The sequence below is a fragment of the Vulpes lagopus genome, chromosome X (assembly GCF_018345385.1).
Source record: "Vulpes lagopus strain Blue_001 chromosome X, ASM1834538v1, whole genome shotgun sequence".
Taxonomy (NCBI): domain Eukaryota; kingdom Metazoa; phylum Chordata; class Mammalia; order Carnivora; family Canidae; genus Vulpes; species Vulpes lagopus.
The window spans coordinates 110,175,913-110,201,793 of record NC_054848.1 but is presented as its reverse complement, the minus strand read 5'-3'; the positions used below and the strand labels follow the sequence as shown (position 1 = coordinate 110,201,793).

Below are 25,881 nucleotides of genomic sequence, written 5' to 3'. Positions count from 1 at the left end.
TTCTCATTAGAAAAGCCATCCCTAATACCATCACTGAAACAGCACACACATATGCCCACCCCTGTGGTCATTCTCTGCCCTTACTCTGCTTTACTTTTCTTAGCAATTATCACCATCTGACACATATCTTTGGTTACTGTCTTGTCCAACTAGAATATAAGTTGCACAGGGACAAGGATTTTTGTTCATCACTACAATAGTGTTTGTCACATAATAGATGCTCAATAAATGTGTTAAAAATTAATGAGAGGCTCCTGGGTGGCTCTGTCAGCTAAGTGTCTGACTCCCAGTTTTGGTTCAGGTCATCATCTCAGGGTCATGAAATTAAGCTACCCTCCCCCACCCCAGTCAGGTTCTACGCTCATCAGGGAGTCTGCTTAAGATTTTATCTCTCTCTCTCTCCTTCTGAGCCTTTCCTGCTCACTCTTTCTTTCTAACTGAATAAGTCTTAAGAAAAAAAAATCAATGATACCTAAATACTTCTCCAAAACATTGTTCCATGAGACCTACTTATAATTTTTCACCGTTCAATATGATTCTGAAGGCCCTAGCAACAAATAATTCTTTTTTTTTTAAGATTTTATTTATTCACAAGAGACAGAGAGAGAGAGAGAGAGAGAGAGAGGCAGAGGGAGAGGCAGAGGGAGAAGCAGGCTCCATGGAGGAAGCCCGATGCAGGATTCGATCCTGGGACTCTAGGATCACATCCTGGGCCCAAGGCAGGCGCTAAACTTCTGAGCCACCCAGGGATCCCCAACAACAAATAATTCTGCTTGAGAATAATGATTAGAAAAGTGACTGGAAATAAAACTTAGATCTTGGAATTTCTATGACTTGATTTATGTTATACACAAAGCCAACCTGAAGATCTAATGTGGGGCAATACATGTGGATCACAGTACTCATTGGAATTTAGTGGGACAAGCCTAAAGCCTGGAGGCAGAAGGTGCTGCTCTATCTAAAAGGAGCATATCTTGGGGAGCCTGAGTGGCTCAGTTGGTTAAGCCTCCAACTCTGGATTTTGGCTCAGGTCATGATCTCAGGCTCATGAGATGGAGCCCCACTGTCAGGCTCTGTGCTCAGTGTAAAGTCTGCTTGAGATTCTCTCTCTCCCTCTGCTCATGCTCTCTCTAAATAGATAAATACAATCTTTTTTAAAAAGGAGCATATCTTCTTGAAGGAGAGTTAAAGCCATAGTGTATATTAAATTAACATTCACTTAAATCTATAAGTATTGACATGGAAAGAAGCCCATGGCATTCCATTAAGTGAAAAAGGCAGGAAATGAAATAACATGCACAGTAAGTTCCCTTTATACACTATTGGAGAGACAGATGTCTTGAGTCTAGAGGGATTTTATTTTTTTTCTAAAGATTTTATTTATTTATGAGATTGAGAGAGAGAGAGAGAGAGAGAGAGACGGAGAAGTAGAGGGAGAGGCAGGCTCTGCGCAAGGAGCCCAATGTGGGATTTGATCCTGGGACTCCAGGATCACGCCCTGGGCCGAAGGCAGACGCTAAATTGCTGAGCTACCCAGGGATCCCCTAGTCTAAAGGGATTTTAATATTAATATGGTTACCTCTGGGTAGTGCCATTTTATTTTAGATATTTTAAAAATTATTTTTGTTTCTGAATTGTTTGGCTTTCTTTTAAAGCAATGGGTGTGGATCATTTCCCCCAAATAATGCAGTTTTATTTGAAAGGGTCCACAAGGAACTGGGAAAAAGTGGTTGCCTCTGAAGAGTACCTGGAGAACTAGTTAAAAAAAAAAGAAAAGGAAGTAATCTCAGTTTTCATTCAATTTGTGTTTATATTAGTTGATTTTATACCACATGCATGTATTATTTTAAATAAATATTATCTTATTATCCATATTTATTATTTTTACACTTACATCATTTAAAATAAATGTATGCATATAGTTTATATATTTATTATTTCATTATGATATAGTATTTTGAAAGAAATATTATTTTTAAAGAAATGCATGGATTTGGAAATCTTTTAATCTGAGAGTAGATATTATAGGTATTCTATGTGAGATGTTATAGGCCACATAACCATTGAGCAGCTGAAAAGTTATTAAAATTGTGCTGCCAATTTCCCAAGCCCAGAAAAAACAACTAGAGGGACTGTGGCTTTACTCCTAATTCTAACCAACAGGGGGAATCATTTGGGAAGTAGAAGTGATAAAAACCTAAAGAGAGAAAGAGTGAAAGTCTTTGACCTCCAGAAGGCGGATGGCTGAGAAAAATCTGATGTCCAAGTCCATAGCATGAGACTCTACAAAAAGACAATTCAAGAGGGTTGGGAAGCTCTCTGAAATGCCACTCTGACTGCAACTATAAATAATCTGGATAGAGGAAAATTTGGGAAGATTCTTAAGTCAGCCAGAGGATTTGTACTGGAAGTCATAGAGAAACTCAGATTTTTAAACATGAATTTTTAAGTGGAAAGAGGCCTTTTTTTTCCAGTGAGGGGGGCAGATAGTAACCAAAGAAATATGTCAGATGGTGATAATTGATAAATAGACCGAAGCAGGGTAAGGGGGGCAGAGAGTAACCCAACAGGAATGAGTATATGTATGTGTTCTTTCTGCTATGGTGCCAAGAAGACAATTGGGAAAACACCTGAATGAAGCGTGAGGGCAAGCTCTGCAAATATCTGGCCATTTCAGGCAGACAGTTCGGAAAATACAAAGGCTCTGATGTAGAGATAATGCTTGGCATCTTTAAGAAATAGCAATAGTTCAGAGTATAGGTAATAGTAAAAGATGAGCTCAAAAAGGTAGAGGAGAGCCAGATCATAGAGGGCCTCATAGGCTATAACAAGAACTTTGACTTTTATTCTAAGATGGATCATTATTGAGCAGTCTTGAGCAGAGAAGTGGCACCAAGTGACTTATGACTTCTCATAAGTCTGTGTTGAATAGATGATTGTAGACAAGAATGCAAGCAAGGGGTGCCATTGTGGAGGTTACTCTAGTAATAGAGGTAAGAGATGTTTGTGTCTCAGACAGGGTTACTTTCTAGATATACGTTGAAGGCAGGGTCAACAAGATCTTTGATGGGATAGATGAAAGATGTTAAAAAAGAGAGAAAAGCCAAGGATAACTCCACAATGTTTGGTCTGAATAAGTAGGTGAGTACTGATTACATTTATTGAGATGGGAAAAATTGGAGGAGGATCAAGCCTTAGAGAGAGATCAACATTGATATTAGACACACTGAGCTTGAGATATCTACCAAAGAAGACATCCAAATGGCCAACAGACACATGTAAGATGCTCAACATCACTTATCATCAGGAAAATTCAACTCATTTTTGCTTTTGTTTCCCTTGCCTTCATAGATGTATCTTGCAAGAAGTTGCTGTGCCCAAGTTCAAAAAGGGTGTTATTTGTGTTCTCCTCTAGGATTTTGATGGACTCTTGTCTCACATTTAGATCTTTCATCCATTTTGTGTTTATCTTTGTGCCTGGTGTAAGAGAATGGTCTAGTTTCATTCTTCTGCACGTGGATGTCCAATTTTCCCAGCACCATTTATTGAAGAGACTGTCCTTTTTCCAGCAGATAGTCTTTCCTGCTTTGTTGAATATTAGTTGACCACAGAGTTGAGGGCCATTTATGGGTTCTCCATTCTGTTCCATTGATCTATGTGTCTGCTTTTGTGCCAGTACCACACTGTCTTGATGACCACAGCTTTGTAGTACAACCTTAACTCTGGCATTGTGATGCCCCCAGCTCTGGTTTTCTTTTTCAATATTCCCCTGGTTATTCGGGGTCTTTTCTGATTCCAACCAAATCTTAAGATGATTTGTTCCAACTCTCTGAAGAAAGTCCATGGTATTTTGATAGGGATTGCATTAAACGTGTAAATTGCCCTGGGTAACATTGGCATTTTCACAATATTAATTCTGCCAATCCATGAGCATGGAATATTTTTCCATCTCTTTGTGTCTTCCTCAATTTCTTTCAGAAGTGTTCTGTAGTTTTTAGTGTATAGATCCTTTGCCTCTTTGGTTTGGTTTATTCCTAGGTATCTTATGCTTTTGGGTGCCATTGTAAATGGGATTGACTCCTTAATTTCTCTTTCTCAGTCTCATTGTTAGTGTATAGAAATGCCACTGATTTCTGGGTATTGATTTTGTATCCTGCCACACTGCCGAATTGCTGCATGAGTTCTAGCAATCTTGGTGTGGAGGCTTTTGGGTTTTCTATGTACAGTATCATGTCATCTGCAAAGAAGGAGAGTTTGACTTCTTCTTTGCCAATTTGAATGCCTTTTATTTCTTTTTGTTGCCTGATTGCTGAGGCTAGGACTTCTAGTACTATGTTGAATAGCAGTGGTGAGAGTGGACATCCCTGTCATGTTCCTGATCTTAGGGGAAAGAATCTTAGTTTTTCCCCGTTAAGAATGATATATGCTGTGGGCTTTTTGTAGATGGCTTTTAGGATGCTGAGGAATGTTCCCTCTATCCCTACACTCTGAAGAGTTTTGATCAGGAATGGATGCTGTATTTTGTCAAATGCTTTCTCTGCATCTATGGAGAAGATCATATGGTTCTTATTTTTTTCTATCGTTGATATGATCTATCACATTGATTGTCTTACAAGTGTTGAACCAACCTTGCATCCCAGGGATAAATCCTACTTGGTCATGGTGAATAATCTTCTTAATGTACTGTTGGATCCTATTGGCTAGTATCTTGTTGAGATTTTTTGCATCTGTGTTAATCAGGGATATTGGTCTATAATTCTCCTTTTTGGTGGGGTCTTTGTCTGGTTTTGGAATTAAGGTGATGTTGGCCTCATAGATAGCAGGGAAATACAAATCAAAACCACAATGAGATACCACCTCACACCAGTGAGAATGGGGAAAATTAACAAGACAGGAAACAACAAATCTTGGAGAGGATGTGGAGAAAGGGGAACCCTCTCACACTGCTGGTGGGAATGTGAACTGGTGCAGCCACTCTGAAAAACTGTGTGGAGGTTCCTCAAAGAGTTAAAAATAGAGCTACCCTATGACCCTGCAGTTGCACTGCTGGGGATTTACCCCTAAGATACAGATGCAGTGAAATGCCGGGACACCTGCACCCCGATGTTTCTAGCAGCAATGTCCACAATAGCCAAACTGTGGAAGGAGCCTCGGTGTCCATGGAAAGATGAATGGATAAAGAAGATGTGGTCTATGTATACAATGGAATATTCCTCAGCCATTAGAAGCAACGAATACCTACCATTTGCTTCGATGTGGATGGAACTAGAGGGTATTATGCTGACTGAAGTAAGTCAACTGGAGAAGGACAAACATTATATGGTCTCATTCATTTGGAGAATATAAAAAATAGTGAAAGAAAATAAAGGGGAAAGGAGAGAAAATGAGTGGGAAATACCAGAGAGGGAGACAGAACATGAGACACCTAACTCTGGGAAACGAACAAGGGGTGGTGGAAGGGGAGGTGGGTCGGGGGGTGGGGTGACTAGGTGATGGGCACTGAGTGGGGTACTTGACGGGATGAGCACTGGGTGTTATGCTGTATGTTGGCAAATTGAACTCCAATAAAATATACATAAAAAGGGAAAATGCAAATCAAAACCACAATCAGCTATCACCTCACACCTATCAGAATGGCTGGAATCAAAAAGACAAGAAATTACAAGTGTTGGTGAGGATGTGGAGAAAAGAGGACCTCTAGTACACTGTTGGTGGGAATGCACATTGGAATAGCCACTGTCAAAAACAGTATGGAGGTTCCTCCAAAAGTCAAAAATAGAAATAGCATATGACTCAGTAATTCCACTACTGAGTATTTCCCCAAAAGAAAAAACCCACTAATTCAAAAAATTAAAGTATCCCTGTGTTTACTGCAGTATTATTTATAATTGCCAAGATTTGGAAGAACCTGAGTCTATCCATCAATAGATAAATGGATAAGGAGATGTGGGGGGGGTGTGGATATGTGTGAATATGTGTGTGTATACAACAGAATATTACTCAGTCATAAAAGAATGAAATCTTGCCATTTATGACAACATGGATAGATCTAGATGGTATTATACTAGTGAAGAAACTCGGAGAAGACAAATACCATATGATTTCACTTGTACGGGGAACCTAATCACACACACACACACACACACACACACACAAGAACGGAGGAAAAGCAGAAATAGACCCATAAATACAGAGAACAAACTGATGCTTGCCAGAGAGGAAGGAGGGTCTCGGGGGTGGGTAGGCAAAATTGGTGAAGGGGTATGGAAGGTCTGGGCTTCTGGATGAATAAATTATGGGGATAAAATATACAGCATAAAGAATATAGTCAATGGTATTACAATGGCATTGCATGGTGACAGGTGACAGCTACACTTGTGATGAGCACAGCATAATATATCGGGTGGTCGAATTACTGTGTTGCATACCTGAAAACAATGTATCCTTGTATGTCAACTACAATTTTAAAAAGAGAAAAAAGATATCTGTTGGATATTTAAAGTGTAGATGTTGAGTTGGAGGTATATACATGCATGTGGAATTCAGGGGCATGGTCTTGTTTAGAGAATAAATTTAGGAGTTCCCAGCATATGTATATTTAAAGCCAGGGGAATGGAGAAACAAGTGAACAGGGCTGCTAACTAGGCTTTTCTTACCACTGCCATCCCCTTCCCCTTTCCCCTGCCTGCCTCACATCTGCTTGCCCTGCTCCTGGACCAGAGAGGTAACTCATCGCTTGGACAGATCTCATGCACCTTTTCAACAGGCTCTGCTTGGAGACCTCTGGGTTAGAGAACGGAGTACTTCTACTCCTTTGACCTTCATATGACAAACAAAACAAAACAAAACAAAACAAAACAAAACAAGAAACAACAGAGGGGGTGTGGTAGGCATGGAGAGCAGGTACTAAATACAGGCAAAAGCAGCAACCACTTCCAAGGGGTGTATTCTAGGATACTGAGAAAATCTATTACCCCCACCCTGCATTTGCAAAAATGACAAAGTTAGATTGTGGACATGATAAATTTGTGATGATGTTTATATCAAGTAAGACTGTCAAATGGAATGGTAAAGGGGTGGTTTAGGTGAACCAAATAGAATTTGTAGTGGTTGCCATACCAGGAAGGATCTTTGGGACCCAACATGGGTTCACTAAGAACAAGGCATGTTTGACTAACTTTAATTCCTTCTTTGACAGGATTTCCAGATTGGTAAATATGGAAACATGGTGGGCGGAAAATCTGGAGAGCACCCAGGCATTTGTAGGGACTCTTACTTAGGCATTGAGTTAGAAGTAATCTGCTGGTGGTGTGCTATAGAAGTCTTTCTTGATCAATGATTTCACTGATGATTTGTATATATAGAAAGCCCACTTGCTAGATTTAGATGTGACATAAAGTTGGGAAGACTAGTCAGCATCTTGGATGACTGAATTGAGATCCTAAAAATAATTTTACTTAATAGAATGATGGACATAATTTAACACAATGAAATTCAATACAATAAATACATGATTTTGCACTTGAGCACAAAAAGAACTCATGATAAAGAGCTTTAAGTTTTGACTGAATATTCTCCAGTGTGATATATAATCTTTCAGGGAGTGGTGCCATGATGAAAAAAAAATATCAGGGTAAAAGGATAGTGATGGAGATGGGGCTGGGGTTCTTTTAGACACAATTGTCAGGGAAGGCCTCTCTAAGGAACTTATACTTGAATTGAACAAAATGATGTAAGGAAACAAATCTTGCTATTATCTGAGGGATGAATATTTCTGGTAGTGGGAAGAGAAAGGATAAAGACCCTGAGACAGGAATATGCTGTGCATGTTTGAGGAAAAGAAGGCCATGTGGAGATTAAGTTAGAGAAGAAGCCAGGGGCTTCTTACAAGAAAATTCACAAAAGCTAGGAATATTTAGACTGAACGGTGGGGAAGGGGGAGGGGGGAGCTTTGCAAAGAGGAGGAAGGGGTATTTATAGGTTTGTGATGTGTAGGATAGTTCAGACCCATTCTGGAAGGCAGCTCTTGATGCCCATTGAATCAATGAGTTGAATCTACTAGAAGAAAAATTTCCACCCAATGAAAAGTCTATCAGAGCTATTCAAGATGGATTGGGCTGTCTTATGTGACAGTGATCTCCATATCACTGGAGGGATCTGAGCTGACAAGAGGCTACCTCCACACTTGGAGGGAGGTAAGGGGCACAGAAAAACCTGGAAGGGATATTCCAGGCTCAGTGGGGGACTAGATTTGATGATCTTTAAGGCCTAAGAATCGGTTTCCTGAAATAACATTCCCTTGATACAAATTATGATTAAGGGAAATACTTGCCCACTGGTGGATCCAAGATTATGCACAATGTTCAAACTATATTTAATAGTCAAGACACTGAATCCGAATGTCAGAAAGCATCTGCGGATCTTTTCACACAAAATATGAGTGAAAAGGATCTAGGAGGCATCAGATTTACTGCAGTTAATACTATGTTTGGCTATTGGGATGCCTGGGTGGCTCAGCGGTTGAGCATCTGTCTTTGGCTCCGGGCGTGATCCCAGGGTTCGGGGATCAAGTCCCACATTGGGCTCCCTGTGAGGAGCCTGCTTCTCCCTCTGCCTATGTCTCTGCCTCTCTCTCTCTCATGAATGAATAAATAAAATCTTTTTAAAAAATACTGTTTGGTTACAGAGAGAGGTCCCTAAGCCTAAGTTACTAGTGATAACTAAGGATAGGATAGTTCCCCTACCTATGCCTTTTTCCCTTAAACAACAGAAGTATCATTTAGGAGAAATAGAACTGAACTAAATTGTCACTAAGCCAAACTTTTTTAATCAGCTTGGGCTGGCCTCTCTGCTACCCAACAATTAGCATGTTACTCATGTAAGGGAAAAATGGGAGCAAGGAGAGTTAGGAAAGGCCACTGCCACTCTGGACTCTTGGCAATGGCCATCCCCAGCTCCAGGCACAGGAGCATTCTTAACCATTCTAGCTTAGATTCCCCTGATGGCAGCATTGTAAATAATCAGCACTATTTGCTTCTGTTTCAAAACATGTCCTCCTCATCATTCAAAAACTCATTATTCCTCAATGCTGAGCCTACAGGGGCAGCTCAATTATGAGGTCATTCTGAAAGAATTCTGAAAGAAAAAAAATGCATCTGCCTGAACAGTTAGAATGGGCTGTTAGAATGGGCCTGAATATATCAAATAACTGTGCAGTTCTCCACTTCCTTCTGGATCAACCTCAAAGATAGTTAAAAAAAAAACATCTATAGAATTATTGTGTTAAATTTTTAAAGTTTAGTCTTCAGTGACTTAGACAAATGTGTTAGAGGTCCATGATACACTTGAAGTGATCAAATAGTGGTCTCCCAAATGTGGAGGACCAAGGAATGAAAAGAAGGTCATTTAATATTAGGTTGAGAAAAGTAGAATTAAGCAGGTGATTTTTTTCCCGGCTCCCTTCACCCAAAAGAGACTCAACAAAATGTGTACATTTAAATTCTCCTCTTGGATTAAGTAAATGCTTTCCTTTGCTAGTATGGTTGATAAAGAAGGAAGCACATGGTTACTTAAAGAATAGAAAACATTTTTCTTTCTTTTTAAATATAGAGAAGTATAAATAAAAAAGGAAAGCTCACAGAAAAGGACTTGAGCAAGCAATTCACAGTTGAGGAAATGCAAAGGACCTATGTACATAAGACAATATGCTCAACCAGAGTGGTGATCAGAGAAATACAAATTATAACCCTGATGAGATACCATATTGCCTAAAAGGTAGGAAACTTTTTAAAGACTGATAATATCCAGAGGGGATGAAGTGCTGGGCAAAATGGCATTCTCATGTATTCATAAATTAGCACAACTTCTTTGGAGGAGAAATTGGAAATATCTGCAAATGTCCTCGGCAAAATATCCTTTGACTCAATTTCACTCCTAGGAATCTGTCCTCTGAAGATACTCATGTAAGTGCAGAAAAATATATACATAGGGTCAGAATCATTGCAGCAGTATTTGAGAATAAGATATATATTCATCAGTGAGGAAATAGTTAAATAAAATAGTTAAATAAAATAGTTAAATAAAAATAAAAATAGTTAAATAAAATAGTAAAATAAAATAGTTAAATAAAATAAAATAAAATAGTTAAATAAAAAATAAAATAGTTAAATAAAATAGTTAAATAAAAATAAAAATAAAATATAGTACATACTCTGGAACACTAATGTTGCCATCACAAAAGGTTAGTAGATCTACATTACTGGATGTGCAAGAAGGTTCACAATTTATTGATACATTGCTTAGTGAATACAGCAACTTGTTTAATTGTATTCATTGTTAACTATACATACATATATACACAATTCCTGTGTATATACAAGTGAAAATGTAGAAAATGAGTAAAAAAATAAGCTTTCATTTTACAGCTGTACACACGTCAATAAATTAACAGCTGACATTTCTTGGGCACTTACTATATACTAGAAACTCTCACAATGTTTTATAAGTACTAACCCATTTAATCTCCATAACAACCCTAGGAGGTCAACACTATTGCTACCCATATTTTAAAGATGACATAACAGAGGCACAGAGACGCTAGAGAGCCTACCCCAAGGTCAACGCGGCTAGTCTGCAGTCCTGCTCCAGAGCCAGTATTATTGCGCATAATTATTTTTTAAAAAATTAACATACATTTCTTTCATACATTTTAATCTCCCACAATTCCTACACTCAAAAGTAATCATAATAACATCCCCCCATGGTTACAGTTTTATTTATTATTACCCTTTTTTATTATTTATTTTTATTTAAATTCAATTAATATACAATGTATTATTAGTTTCAGAGGTAGAGTTCAGTAATTCATCAGTTGCATATAACACCCGGTGCTCATAACATCCCGTGCCCTCCCTGATGCCCATCACCCAGTTCCCCATCCCCTCACCCACCTCCTTCCAGCGACCCTCAGTTTGTTTCTTATGATTAAGAGTCTCTTGTGGTTGTTTCCCTCTCTGATTTCGTCTTGTTTTATTTTTTTTATTCCCTTCTCCGTGATCCTCTGTTTTGTTTCTTAGATTCCTCATATTAGTGAGATCATATGATAATTGTCTTTCTCTGACTTATTGTGCTTAGCGTAACACCCTCTAGTTCCATCCATGTCCTTGCAAATGTCAAGATTTCTTTTTTTGATGGCTGAGTAGTATTCCATTGTGTATCTATATACCACATCTTTTTTTTTTAAAAGAATTTATTTATTCATGAGTCACACACAGAGACAGAGACACAGGCAGAGGGAGAAGCAGGCTCCATGCAAGGAGCCCGATGTGGGACTCGATCCCGGGTCTCCAGGATCAGGCCCTGGGCCGGAGGCGGTGCTAAGCCGCTGAGCTACCCAGGCTGCCCAATACACCACATCTTCTTTATCCATTCAATGGACATCTCAGCTCTTGTTTGGCTATTGTGGACTATGCTGCTATGAACACTGTGGTGCATGTGCCCCTTCGGATCATAATAACACTTTGACATATTTTCTTCCAGTTTTTTCTACACACTTGTAATGCGATCACACAGGATATACAGTTTTGTATTCTTATTTTTTCTATTTATATTATTTTACACACTCTTCCCATGATATTTTCATGATGACTCAAAGAAAATTCCCGATCTTTATAAATATATTTTTAGGGATGCATAATATCGCATCATTTGCATGTATTGTATTTACTTACACATTCCCCCACCATTATTTCTAACATTATAAATGACAACATGACAAACAAGTCTGTGCATAATTTTTAGTCTACTTCCCTCCAGACAGACTCTCTCAGAAGGGTAGTGACTGGGTCAAAGGAAACACACATTTTTAAGGCTTTTGTTACATATTGCCAAATTTATTTTCTTTTTCTAAAAAGATGCCTTTTCTGGAACCTCAGTACCCTTCTTCTTGTAATGTCCTAGTACACTCGCTACAGCAGTCTTTCCACATCCATATTTTATTTGTACTTGATAGACATATATATTGCGAAATGATTACCACAATAAGGTTAGTCTACACATACATAACCTCACACAGTTAGCATTTCAGGCACATATTTTTTTTAAACAATTGAAGAAGGGCAAGGCTTAACCTGAGGACCTAAATCTCTAATGGCAGCATTTTACAGTACAGTGGCAACAAGAGAGAGAAGGGTTGAGAGTATGGGAACTTGCTGCCACCTCTTCTCACCCAACTAAGCTTTAGGCTGCTGGATTGCTTATATTAATGAGTCACTGATATGAATCTCTCACAGCTGTTGAGGGTTCTAGAATTTCTACTGAAAAGGAGGACTAAAAACCTTCAACTACAAGACCACTTCTCCTTCACTGTAGCCACTCACTTCCAACGTCAAGGCCCAGATCTAGTCATCACTAAGTACTGGCAGTCCTCGCTGTCCGTGGCAGTGGAGGATGTTGAAAATGAGGGTCAACTGAAACAGTGCAAAGCAATCTTAATCAGTGGGGGAAATTGCAGTTCTTTGACATTTAATTTTTTTGTCAAAATGTTAAAGAAAAAACTTCACTGTCCATTTCATTATAATTACATAAGGGAATGAAAAAATTGTGAAACTCGTATTTGTTTAGTACACTATAATTTACAACATTAGAAATGTTGACAATTAAAGTGCTTTATTTCTTTGTAAGAAATATATCAAGGGTAGTCTGAACAGTGCTCGCCTTCTTCTCATAACTTCTAATACCAAGAGAACATCTTTTCATGCCTTGGTAAATTGCCATACTCCTTTCAAAGTTTGGATCAGCTTCCCACATTTTATCCTTTGCACACTTAATATTGTGAAATATCTCCATGGATTCCTTCAGCGTGACCTCTTGCTGGTGTCACTTCCTTTGGAAAATCTATTCTTTTTGTCACAACTTTCACTTATGTTAGAAACTTCACCTTCACGAAGTTCCTCTGTGTAATTCTACATAAGATCCTCTGCATATCCGGGAGCTCTCGAATGGTGGCAGTGTCAACATTGCCATGATCCCACAGGCAGCTGTTTCTTCTATAACTCCATATACCTTTGATTTGAATTTCACTTTAAGCATTATATGTTTTTCTTTCTTTGCTGCACTTTTATCTTTGTTGGCCAATTCCTCCCTTTGTTTGAGTATCCATTTTTGTCAGTCATATGGGTTTATCACTGTGAACAGAGCGGGTGACACACAAGTGTAGGCTTTGCTCTCTCTGTGCACGAACTAAACAACATGAATCACCAATGCCAATCACCAACAGACTTTGAAGGAAGTGACAGGAATGGTCACTGATCAGGATGTGCATCCGTTATTAGGGAGTGAACTGTGGACTGCAAAGACCAATGAGCACAATCTGTACTTCATGCAATTGCACAGTTAATACGTGATGATAACTGAAATTTGTTTTTGTTTTTTTTTAATTTTTTTTTGTTTGTTCATTTATGATAGTCACAGAGAGAGAGAGAGAGAGAGAGAGAGGCAGAGACACAGGCAGAGGGAGAAGCAGGCTCCATGCACCGGGAGCCTGATATGGGATTCGATCCCGGGTCTCCAGGATCGCGCCCTGGGCCAAAGGCAGGCGCCAAACCGCTGCGCCACCCAGGGATCCTGATAACTGAAATTTGAAGCATGTTGTTGGGTGCTGCTGTTATTGAACTAAACTCGGGTAAATCCATGGGTATGGAAACCACACGTCTCACTCGCTTGCAGTTTATTCTGAACAGAGCAGTCAGAGCAATCTTTTAAAAGCAGAAATCGGATCTGACACTGCCCTGCTCAAAACATATCAGTGACTCTCATTTTCCTCAAAGTAAAAGCCAAAGCCCTTCCTGTGATCGACAAGGCCCTCAGGATCTGCCCCTTCTCTACTACTACTCTTGATCTTCCTCCCTCCCCTCCAACCACAATGGCCTCCTCTCTATTCTATGAACACACCAACCACTCTCCTGTCTCAAAGCCTTCATGTTGGCTGTCCCATAGACTGTCCCCTTGGCCTAGGTCTCTCTCCCCACAGATGTCCACCTTTCTTTGCATTTTTAAGGTTTTTGAACAGAACTGATTTTCTCATAGAGACCTACGCTAACCACCCTACTTAATCCTGCAACCTGCTTCCTGTTCTCAACCCCAGCATGCCTGATCCACCTTGCCTGGCTCTGCCTTTTCTTCTTCCAGTAGCACTTATTACTATCTAACATACTACACAAGTTGCCTAGTTTTAAAATATAAATATTTTAATTTAAAATATAAAATATATTTAATATTTAAAATTTAAAATATTTATTTATCATTTCTCTCCCCTCGCAATAATGTAAGTTCCACAAAGGCAGAGAACTCTACATGTTTGATTCACTGCTGTTTACCAAGTAGCGAGGACAGTGCTTAGTATATAGTAGGTACAGAGTAAATAAATCTTGACTGTATAAATAGGATAAGCCAACCACTATTCCCAAGCATGTTTTTCTCAAACCACATGTTGCAAATATTTTTCAGAAAATAAGATCACCCTAGGTATATGGCACAAGGATTGAGTTGGGGGGATAAAACCCCAAATAGATACAATGTCAAGTTGTGCCTTGCAGAATAGCCTGAGATAAGGTTAACCCCAGGACGTTTATTCAATTAAGTGAGAACATGAAACTTATCACAGTTGCTTTTTTTTTTTAAAGATCTTATTTACTTCTTCATGAGAGACACAGAGAGAAACAGGCAGAGGGTGAAGCAGGTTCCTCACGGGGAGCCTGATGTGGGACTTGATCCCAGGATCCCTGGGATCATCACCTGAGCCAAAAGCAGATGTTCAACCACTAAGCCACCCAGGAGCCTCACTTTTTTAAAAAAGATCATTTATTTATTTATTTATTTGAGAAAGGGAGAGGGAGAGAGAGAGAGAAGGAGCAAGGGGAAAGGTAGAAGTAGACTCCTTGCTGAGCAGGGAGCCCAATGTGGGACTCGATCCTGGGACTCTGAGATCATGGCCTGAGCCAAAGGCAAATGCTTAACAAACCGAGCCACCTAGGCACCCCCACAAGTTGCTTTTAAGAGCAGCAAAACTCATTATTCTCTCTTCTAAGAGTTCCAGCCATTTCCTAAATGAACACACCTGTGATTTAAATCTTTTACCAGCTAAAATAGATTTTGGGAAGAGATGTGAATCTTTTCTTAAGCTGGGTCTACTGATTCAAGTCCCCAAAGGTATGCATAGCTCCTTTCTAGTTTACCTCAACCCTTAGTGAGGTCCATGGACACTACCAGTATGCTTAAAAGGAGTGCCCCAAGAGTCTTTGACAGTCATCTTCCACACATAAACAGATGGTGGCTTTTCTACCTTTAAGCAAAGGGACTCCTAATCCTCTTCCATTGCTGTTGTTCTAATTATCAGAGAGCATTTCCTCATTCATAATCTACCTGCAAGTGAAGGTCACTTCTCTTCCTCCTACAGAGATTAACTGATCTTCATCTTGATTCATATATTCAACTCTAATTCATCCTTTTCATCCCCGAACTGAATAACACCAATTCATTTTACTTTCTTCATATAGGTCTTATTTTCCAGCCCTTTAAAAGGTCTTTTTCAAAATAAAATAAATAAAATAAAATAAAATAAAATAAAATAAAATAAAATAAAATATCTATTTCAAAAAAGTTCTCCATCCACTGCATAAGATGACCTTTTTGATGCAGGCCAGGCTGACTTCTCCACTCACTAAGTGATTTCTTGTGGTAGCAAAATTTAGCAGATAGTTGTTTATGTATCTGAAGTGTAGATTATCCCCACTCCCTGGGCAACAGTCTGCTCATTCAGAAATGCCTATTTTTGTCTTGAATCAAACTCTCTCTTTCTTGGTATTAGAAGACACCTAGTTTTGCATCTAAAATATTCCCGAAAACATATCCTGAAGTCCAGTGTTTTCCCCACTTGGAATTCCAGAAATGATTCTGGGAGAAGATGAGGTCTCCATGAGAATATTTTAATTTTATGTTGTTTTGATGCTTATCTAAACAAGACCTTTATGTAGGCATGCTATGAATCATCTGGATGGCCACCTTATAATAAGATTGACCTATGACTCCTGGGCTTGACTCTGTTTTTTATTTAAAGATCAAGGAGATTCCAAGCAGTGATACTTGGATGGTGCTGGGCTTATGGGTAAAGAAGAGAAATAAAGGCCAGATGTGTGTTGTAAAAGCAAAGGTTTCATGCTAGTATGAATGGGCAAAAAGGAGGGAAGGATGAGTTACCACTCAGTAGTAAGCATCCCATTTTTTAGATTTAAGCTAATTTAAATAGAATTCCTGCCACTTGCAACCCAAAGGGTCTAAACTAATGCAACTTCTAAATAAAATGTGTAAAGGTTTAAAAGTAGATCTAAAAATAGAAAAGACTTGAAACAATTCTAGGGTCTATCAAACACAATAGGTGAAATAAACAATGGTATGTATATTCCTACCATGGGATGCTCATCAGTTGTAAAAAAGAATGAGGAAACTCTTACTACACTGATATAGAAAATTCTCCAGGATATACTATTAAGCAAAAAGTGCATGATGCAAAACAGTATATATAGTATGCTGCCATTTGTGTAAGAAAGGGTACAAACACAGATATTTACTTTCGTATCATAAAGAATCATTGCCTATAGTGTTGGGGGGTAGGGAAAATGGTACTATAGGTGAGACCTAAGCCTCTTCTGGGATTCCTTGTTACATCACTTTGACTTTTGAACCATGTAAATGCATTACCTATTAAAAACCATAATAAGAGCAAACATATCAACAGATTATTAGAGGGAGATACCTGTTTCCAGCGAGCTAGGAAATATAACCCCTCATTAATTTTTCCCTCAGACACTCTTTTCTGTAATCTATTTCTAGTATTTGCTATTTTTTCCCCGTTACACTTGAGTACAGTTTTCTACCTGAGAATGTCCAGAGCAGCTGGTTGCCTCAACAAACTCATCTCTTCTGAGAACAGTTTGAATAAATCCAACCAGAAAGTAAATTATGTATGTTTTCAACCTTCAGTTGGAATTAGAGTGAATTAGAGTATTTAGATAAAATTTGAATCCCATTAGTCCAGTTATTAAAAGGATAGTAATATTATATCTTTGTTGATCACATTTGAATAGGAAGGGACTACCAAAATATTTTTCTACACTGAATTAATTGTCCCCAACTAAGGTAGATAATAGTTAAGTCTAAGTCAGCTGTCATCATTTCAACATAACTTTTGCCTTTTTGTTGATTATTCAACATTTGGATTTCTTGGGTAAATCTTGCTTTGTTAATAACACCTTTGAACAAAATTTTACAGTATTCTTATTCATTTGGAGCTTTGACTTCATCTACAGTAAGTGTTCTTAACCTAGGATCCACAGATAGAAGTCAGAGGACCTATTAACTTGAGTAGGAAAAATTACAGCTTTACTTCTACTAACCTCTAACTGAGATTAAGCAGTTCCTTTTGTTATGGTATAAGCAACAGACCAAAGAAATATCAGCAACACCTATGACTTGGTCACCAATAGAAATCACAGATATTTTCCTATCACTTTAGACTTGTAGATATTTCAAAATATCATTATGCTCATTACTACTTCAAAATTATAATAGTTGTTAAACCTACCAATAGATCTTATTTACTAAGTTCATAAAGATAAATCTGTATCTATCTCTATATAAGATTGTATTACAGATTTTCAAATAGTTGGATAACTTTTTCCATGTGATTATCTTCTTGGTAGTCCCACGTATTTCATTTTTGAAATAAGTGTAAATCTCCATGACCTTGGATTAGGCAATGGCTTCTAAGACATGACACCAAAAGTGTAAACAACTATAGAAAAAGTAGATAAATTGGACTTCATTAAAATTAAAGACTATTATGATTCAAATGACACCATTAAGAAAGTGAAAAGACAACCCACAATATGGAAGAGAATACTTGCAAATCATATATCTGACAAGAGACTTGTTTCTACAACATATAAAGAATTCTTACAAACCAATAATAAAAAACAACAACCCAATTTAAAAATGGGCAAAGCATTTGAATATACATTTCTCTAAAGATATACAAGTGGCCAATAAGCACATGAAAAGGTGCTCAAAATCATTAGCCATTAGGGAAATGCAAACCAAAGCCACAATGAGATACTACTTTACACCCACTAGGATTGCTATGATTTTTATTTTATTTATTTATTTTTCTAATTTTTATTTTTTTGTATACTTTTTATTGGAGTTCGATTTGCCAACATACAGCATAACACCCAGTGCTCATCCCATCAAGTGCCCCACTCAGTGCCTGTCACCCAGTCACCCCCACCCCCTGCCCACCTCCCCTTCCACCACCCCTTGTTCGTTTCCCAGAGTTAGGAGTCTCTCACATTCTGTCTCCCTCTCTGGTATTTCCCACTCATTTTTTCTCCTTTCCCCTTTATTCCCTTTCACTATTATTTATATTCCCCAAATGAATGAGACCATATAATGTTTGTCCTTCTTCGATTGACTTATTTCACTCAGCAGAATACCTTCCAGTTCCATCCATGTTGAAGCAAATGGTGGGTATTCATTGTTTCTAATGGCTGAGGAATATTCCATTGTATACATAGACCACATCTTTATCCATTCATCTTTTGACAGGCACCGAGGCTCCTTCCACAGTTTGGCTATTGTGGACATTGCTGCTAGAAACATTGGGGTGCAGGTGTCCTGCTGTTTCACTGTATCTGTATCTTTGGGGTAAATCCCCAGCAGTGGATTGCTATAATTTTTTAAAAGTCAATAGCAAGTGTTGGCAAGGATGATAAATTGGAAACCCACATTGCTGGTGGCAATGTAAAATGATGCAGTCACTTTGGAAAACAGTTTGGCAGCTCTTCAAAAGGTTAAACATAGTTATCATGTTTACCAGCAATTTCTACGTATATGCCTAGGAGGAAGGAAAACACATGTCCACACACAAACTTGTATACAGGTGTTCATAGCAGCAGTTTTCATAATAGCCAAAAGGTGGAAATAACCCAAATGTCCATCACCTGGTGAATAGGTAGACAAAATGTGATATTTCCATATACTAGACTACGATTCTGCCAAATAAGCCAAACACAAAAAGACAAATATTGTATGATTGCGCATACGTGAAGTAGCCCCAACAGATTCATGGAGATGGAAGTAGAATAGAGATTACCAGGGACTGGGGGAGAGGAGAATTGGGTATTATTGTGTAAAGGGTGCAGATGATGAAAAATTCTGGAGATGGTTAGTGGTGATGGTTGCATAACAATATGAACATACTTAATGCCACTGAACTGTATACTTAAAAGTGGTTAAATTGGTCAATTCTAAGCTATGCATATTTTACCACTATAAAAAAAAAGGAATGAAGTACTGATCCATGCTATTGCGTGAATGAACCTTAGAGATATTATGCTAAGTGAAAGAAGCCAGACCCCATTTATATGCTATAACCAGAATAGGCACATCTATAGTGCTAGAAAGTAGACTGGTGGTTGCCCGGGGTTGGGCAGTGGTCTGTTTCTCCCTGACACTTCTGCTCTCCAAGAAGGCACTGCTGCGGAGGTGACATCTCTCGATCTCTTTTGCTTGCTTGCCCTCCAAACATGGAACCTACCACCAACCTATGGGTGAGTTGGAGCAAGAGCCATTGGAGTCTGTCATGACAAGGGCAGAGCCTTTGCCCTACAAGTGGGAGCTGAATACAGGAAGGGAGCACCAGTCCTCTTGGCTGCAGCTCCCTGAATAGTGGCTCTGCAACATGGGGTTGGGGTGATGAGCCTGCCTTTTTGCTTTTTTAAGATTTTATTTATTCCTAAATAGAGAGACAGAGAGAGCATGCATGAGTAGGGGAGGTGCAGAGGGAGACGGAGAGAGAGAACCCCGAGCCAACTCCGAGCTGAGTGCAGGGCCCAACGCAGGGCTCGATCTCACAACCCCAAGATCATGACATGAGCCAAAACCAAGAGTCGGATGCTTAACCAACTAAGCCACCCAGGCACCCCAGAGCCTGCCTTTCTGGTTGTGAAATAGTAGCCCTGGACTAGAATCTGGGGCAGAGGGAGCCCTCATCTTCTTAGCCACATCTAGGGATGGAGCTGCTATCAGTGACCTGGGGTAGGGTAGGGGATGGGAGCAGGTTTGGCTTAAATGACACAGAGTCTCACTTTTCTTACCAAGATTTAGTAGATTTTCTTGAATAAACATTTCTCCATTTTCTTTATGCCTTGAGACAATTTCCGGAGACTTTAAATATTTGTGTGTGTGTCTTAAAACATGATTTTTACCCTAATGGGTAAATGGTTGTTTTGCAGGGGGAATGTGCCAAACTTCTCCCACCACCATTCCAGAAGTCTCTCTTCCAATTTTTTTTAACTTCTTATTTTTTTCTTGCCTAATTACATCAGCCAATATGTCCAGAATAATGTTAAATAGTAATAGTAAACAGGCGGGTCTTGTTCCATACTTTAAAGAGGAAGGAAGGTTTAATTTGAATGACTCAGAAGGACAAACATTATATGGTCTCATTCATTTGGGGAATATAAAAAATCGTGAAAGGGAATAAAAGGGAAAGGAGAAAAAATGAGTAGGAAATATCAGAAAGGGAGACAGAACATGAGAGACTCCTAACTCTGGGAAAAGAACTAGGGGTGGTGGAAAGGGAGGTTCGTGGGGTGTGAGGGTGACTGGGTGGTGGGCACTGAGGGGGGCACTTGATGGGATGAGCACTGGGTGTTATGCTATATGTTGGCAAATTGAACTTCAAAAAAAAAAAAAGAAAGAAAGAAAGAATGACTCTGTCATTAAAGCTTAATTGCACCAAAAAGCCCTAAGGGACAGAATTTTGGGCCCTCTGCCTTAAGGAGCCATAATCAGAATTCAGAGTCCCTAAAGCATGCGAGGTACCCTGCACGCTGAGAAGAGTAGCTCCTTTGTTAGGGTGGTTTGTTCACAAGCAAAGGGAAACCGTTCCAATGGGATTTCTTGCTTCTGGTTTGACCTCAGGTGACTTCTCTTGGCTTAAACGTTAGGTCCTCCGCTAAGCACATCTTTTAAGTGACCATGGCCTGGGGCTGCCAATGAATAACAGCTTAAGAGACCCTGCTTAACAAATATATGTCCTCTCTCTCCTGTCTAATCAGCCTATTCTCCACTGGTTCATTCCCTTGGTCAACAACGTGCTCAGGTTTTAAGTAGCCTGAAATGACCTTCCCTTGTGGCTGCTCCTCTTGAGTTACCATCATCTCTCCCTTTTGTTTCATGGTCCATGTTGAAAGGGTCCCTTTCTCTTTACTGCCTCTACTGACCTACCTTCACTTGCTACTTAACCCCTCATTTAACTCATCCCAAATTCCCTGAGATCTCTAAAAGTGAATTCCTAATGGCCTCATCTCTGTCTTCATTTTCTAGATCTTTTTACTGCAATTGACCCTATGGACTACGTCTTCCACTCTCAAATTATTTTGCCTCCCTTGGCTTCATTGGCAGTGTGCTCTCTATCCCCCTCTGTCCCTTCCTTTGGGTTCCTTTGCTGGAGTCCTTCCCAAATTCTCAGTAAGTATGGCTTGGCTTCTCCTGTATTATGTCCTGGTGACATCCACCTCCCAGGGACCCTGGGAAAGCACTATCTGTGTTTTGCAATTAAAAAGAAAATAAATTAAAAAACATTTTTTGGATCCTAAACATATGACTTGCGATCTGTTATCTCTCCTGAACTCTTCCTTGTTTCTTAACTGCCTCTTAAACATTTCTATCTCGGTACATCCTCCAGAGAAGAGACATGAGCACTTGCCACATGCTAGATATTGTGCGAGGTACTCTATGTATATGCTCCCATTTAATCATCTCATTAATCCCACAAAGCAGATATTATTGCCCCAAATCTATAGATATGGAAAATGAGAGTCAGAAAGAAAAATTCCTTACCAAAAGCCAAACCCACGTGTTTCCAATTTCTATCGCCATGTTCTTTTTGAAAACTCACCACTACAAGTTATGGGCAATATATTCTAAAACCAAACTCATGATTCCCCTCTACTCCAAAACCAGTTCTTCCTCCATCTTTTTGTATTTCTGCTGATGATGCCATCATTGCTCCATTCAGCCACACTGGAAATTTCAGAGTCCTCTTCAACTTCTTTCTCTTCTTCTCTGCCCACATCCAACCAGTGATCCTGTGTGGCACTGCCTTTTGATTCTCTCCCATCTGCCCCTCTCCTTTGTAAATCAATTTGTACCACCCTGATCCATGCACCTCAAGTGCCTACGGAACTGATTTTGTGGTATCTAACTTTGCTTACCTTCTACTTGTACTGTCCAATCCATTTGTCCATCTTCCTCTAAGGCAAGTTCCATCGGTCTCTGTTTTCCCACCTGGAGATGAAAGGATTGGTTGTATTGTAAAAGAGGCTCCCAACTTTTTCACGACTCAAGACCCCTTTTTCTTTTGTTTTTAATTTGTGGAGCCCATGATTAGAAAAAAATTCTAATGTTAAAATTTTCATTTGTTAAGAAACAATTAACTTGTTTTCCCATTAAAAAAAAATAATCAGGGCGCCTGGGTGGCTCAGTCGGTTGGGCATACGACTCTTGATTTCAGCTCAGGTCCTGATTGCAGAGTCATGGGATCAAGCTCCTGATCTCAGGGTTGGGTTCCGTGCTCAGCAGGGAGTCTGCTGGAGATTCTCTCCCTTTGCACCTCCCCCTGCTCCTACTCTCTCTCTCTCTCTTCTCTCTCTGTCTCTCTAAAATAAGAAATAAATAAATCTTTTTAAAAGTAAAAATAAATAATCAGACTTCATAACTGCCAATTAATGCTTCTGATCAGTGCCCCAGTTTGATTAATTCTAACCCCAAACAAATAACATTCATGTTGCAGTTGAAATGTACAGCCTTATTATGGAGAGGTGCATGGCTCCCTGTAGTCTTTCTGAAATCCTGACAACCCCTCGAGAACCCTCGGTGTGATTGCCATGCCTCCTGGATGGTGACCACTGGGTAAGTAATCTCTAAGGAATCTTTCAGCCCTGCCAGTCTGTGATTCCTAAAGTACAGCACTGATCATGTATCTCCCCTGTTGATTATCCTGTAAGGGCTCCCCATTGCCTCCTAAATTAACTACAAACTACTTAGCCTGGAATTCAAAGCCTGCCACGCTCCAGCCCTAACATAATGTTTTTTTAAATTGTGAGCTGACAGCCGTGCTTGCATGAGCAACAAACTATTAAGTGCAAGCATACATGCAGAGTTTACTGTTCTAATCACAAATAAAACTGACAACAAAGTTAATCTGACACATACTTAATGATATACCTAATGGTTATTGTGTTGGGTGGTAATTAGTCATAAATGGTAAGCAGTTCGCATAAATGATTGTAATTAGTATTACTTTTCCACACTCAGACCAATTTTTCCAGTTTCCTTCCATACTATTAGTTCTTCAGCATCCCTAATCAGCATCCGTGCTGACAATTTTCGCTGATACCATGTACCATTTAATCATCATCATCACATACATGCGCACACTCTTCCATACATTATGAGACAAAAGGTCTTGGCTCTTCCTCTCTAGCAGCTGAGGTTTTGCTGTGCTCCCACCCCCACTGCCTCCTGGGACTGAGGTCCCCATGATAGGGTCACGTGCTTTGTGTCCTTTCTCCTGCCCAGCCCCCAACCCCAAGCCCAAAGCCTCTTCTACTCATCCCTATACTTGGGGTGCTCTGAGTGGCTCATCTCTATTTCAACCCCAGAACGCTGGTAGCTGCAGAAACTCATTCCCTTGCAACTATATTGTTTTTGGAGAGCAGAGGAAAAGCTACATTACATTTCCTGGGTTGTGCTGATGCAAGAGGAAAGGTCAATGAGAGAAGGGCCTTTCAGGGTTGTCAGTCCCGGATAGAAAGCATAATAAAGGGAGGTGGCAGCCGCTTGGGGCTCAGAGAGGAGAGATGTATTTACATCAGAATATGGTCATGGCTAAAACTTCATAATTGCAAACACAGGTATCAAAATGAAGGCAAATAAGATCTCAATTATACAGTTATTTGAAAATATTCCAGGTATTTCTTAAAGTCAGTACTCATCTTTGCTATATTATGTGCAAAGGCTCCTGAACCAGAAGTCAGAAGAGCAGGAGAGCAGTACTGGACAGGTTTCCCTTACTGGCTCACTGTGCGACAGCGGGCAAGCCAATGGCCTCTCTAATTGTGCATCTGTAAAATGGGTTTTAATACCAATGGTGCTGCTGTTTGACTAGGTACCCAGTCTTAAAACCTCGGAGACATCCTCAGGGCGGGCTGCCATGCATACCTCATCTCATTGGCCACCAAGTCCTGTATACACTGGTTCCTAAATAATTTGAAGCAACCTGCTTCTCTCTATCCCTACCGCCAGCATCTGAATTGAGGCCCCCATCATCTCTCATCTGGACCACTGTGATAGCTTTCTAACTGGTCTCATTTCCATTCATGCTATTTTCAAATCCATTCTCCTCATGGCACATAGCATGATCACTTTTTAAATTTATTTAAAATTTGCATGACATAAAATGAAGCATTTTAAGTATGCAATTCAAAGGCATTTAGTACATTCCCAGTGTTAGGCAACCATCACTTCTATTTAATTCCAAAACACCTTCATCACTCCAAAAGGAAATCCCATACCCATTAAGCAGTCACTACCCATTCTCCCTTTCCCCAGCTCTGGAAGCCACTAATCTGCTTTCTGTTTCTATAGATTTACCAATTCTAGATTATTTAATATACATGGAATCATATAATATGTGACCTTTTCTCTTTGGTTTCTTTTGATCAGCATGTTTTAGAGGTTCATCCATGTTGTAACATGTATCAGTATATCATTTCTTTTCAAGGCCAAATAATATTCAATTGTATGGATATACCACATTTGTTTGTCTACTCATCAGCTGATAGACACTTGTTATTTTTTCCCATCTTGAGGCTAAAGTGAGTAGTGCTGATATGAACATTTGTATGCATTCATTTGCTTAAATATGTTTTCAATTCTTTTTTTTAAATATGCTCTTAAGTCTTATTTTTATTTAAAGATTTTATTTATTTATTTATTCATGAGAGACACAGAGAGAGAAGCAGAGATACAGGCAGAGGGAGAAGCAGGCTCCATACAAGGAGCCTGATGTGGGACTTGATCCCAGAACCAGGATCACACCCTGGGCTGAAGGCAGACACTCAACCACTGAGCCACCCAGGCGTCCCTATGTTTTCAATTCTTTTGTAGGAATGGAATTGCTGGTTCCTATGGTGATTCAATGTTTAACATTTTGGAGAATCAGCCAAAGTGTTTTCCAAAGCAAGTACACCATTTCACATTCTCACTACCAGCATGTTGGCTATTTATTTATATTCACTGGGGAAATATCTATTTAAGTCCTCTGACTAATCCTCAATCAAGTTTTTTGTCTTTTTATTGTTGAGTTATAAGAGCTCTTTACATATTATGGATACTAAATCCTTTACATATGTGATTTGCAAATATTTTCTTCTATTTTTTAGGTTATCTTTTCACTATCTTGATAGTCCCCTCTGAAGCATATAAAGTTTGAATTTTGATGAATTCTATGTTATCCATTTTTTCTTTTGTTATCTATGTTTTGATGTCATATCTAAGAATCCATTGCCAAATCCAATGATATGAAGATATATCCTACATTTCCTTCTAAGAGTTTTACAATATTAGTTATTATATTTAAGTCTTTGATCCATTTCTAGTTAATTTTTATATGTAGTCTTAACTAGGGAGTCCAAATTCAATCTTTTGCATGTCACTATTCAATTTTGCAAGAACCATTTGTTGAAAAGACTATTATTTCCT

General features: G+C 39.1%; 1 long non-coding RNA gene across 1 annotated transcript in view; it reads right to left on the bottom strand.

The window, feature by feature from the left end:
* LOC121482877 overlaps positions 1–25,881 on the bottom strand; it is a 309,951-nt gene that overhangs the window by 3,321 nt on the left and 280,749 nt on the right. The window contains exon 9 of the long non-coding RNA XR_005985649.1: positions 22,332–22,404. This is a non-coding gene — a long non-coding RNA (uncharacterized LOC121482877). The remainder of the gene's footprint in view (positions 1–22,331; positions 22,405–25,881) is intronic.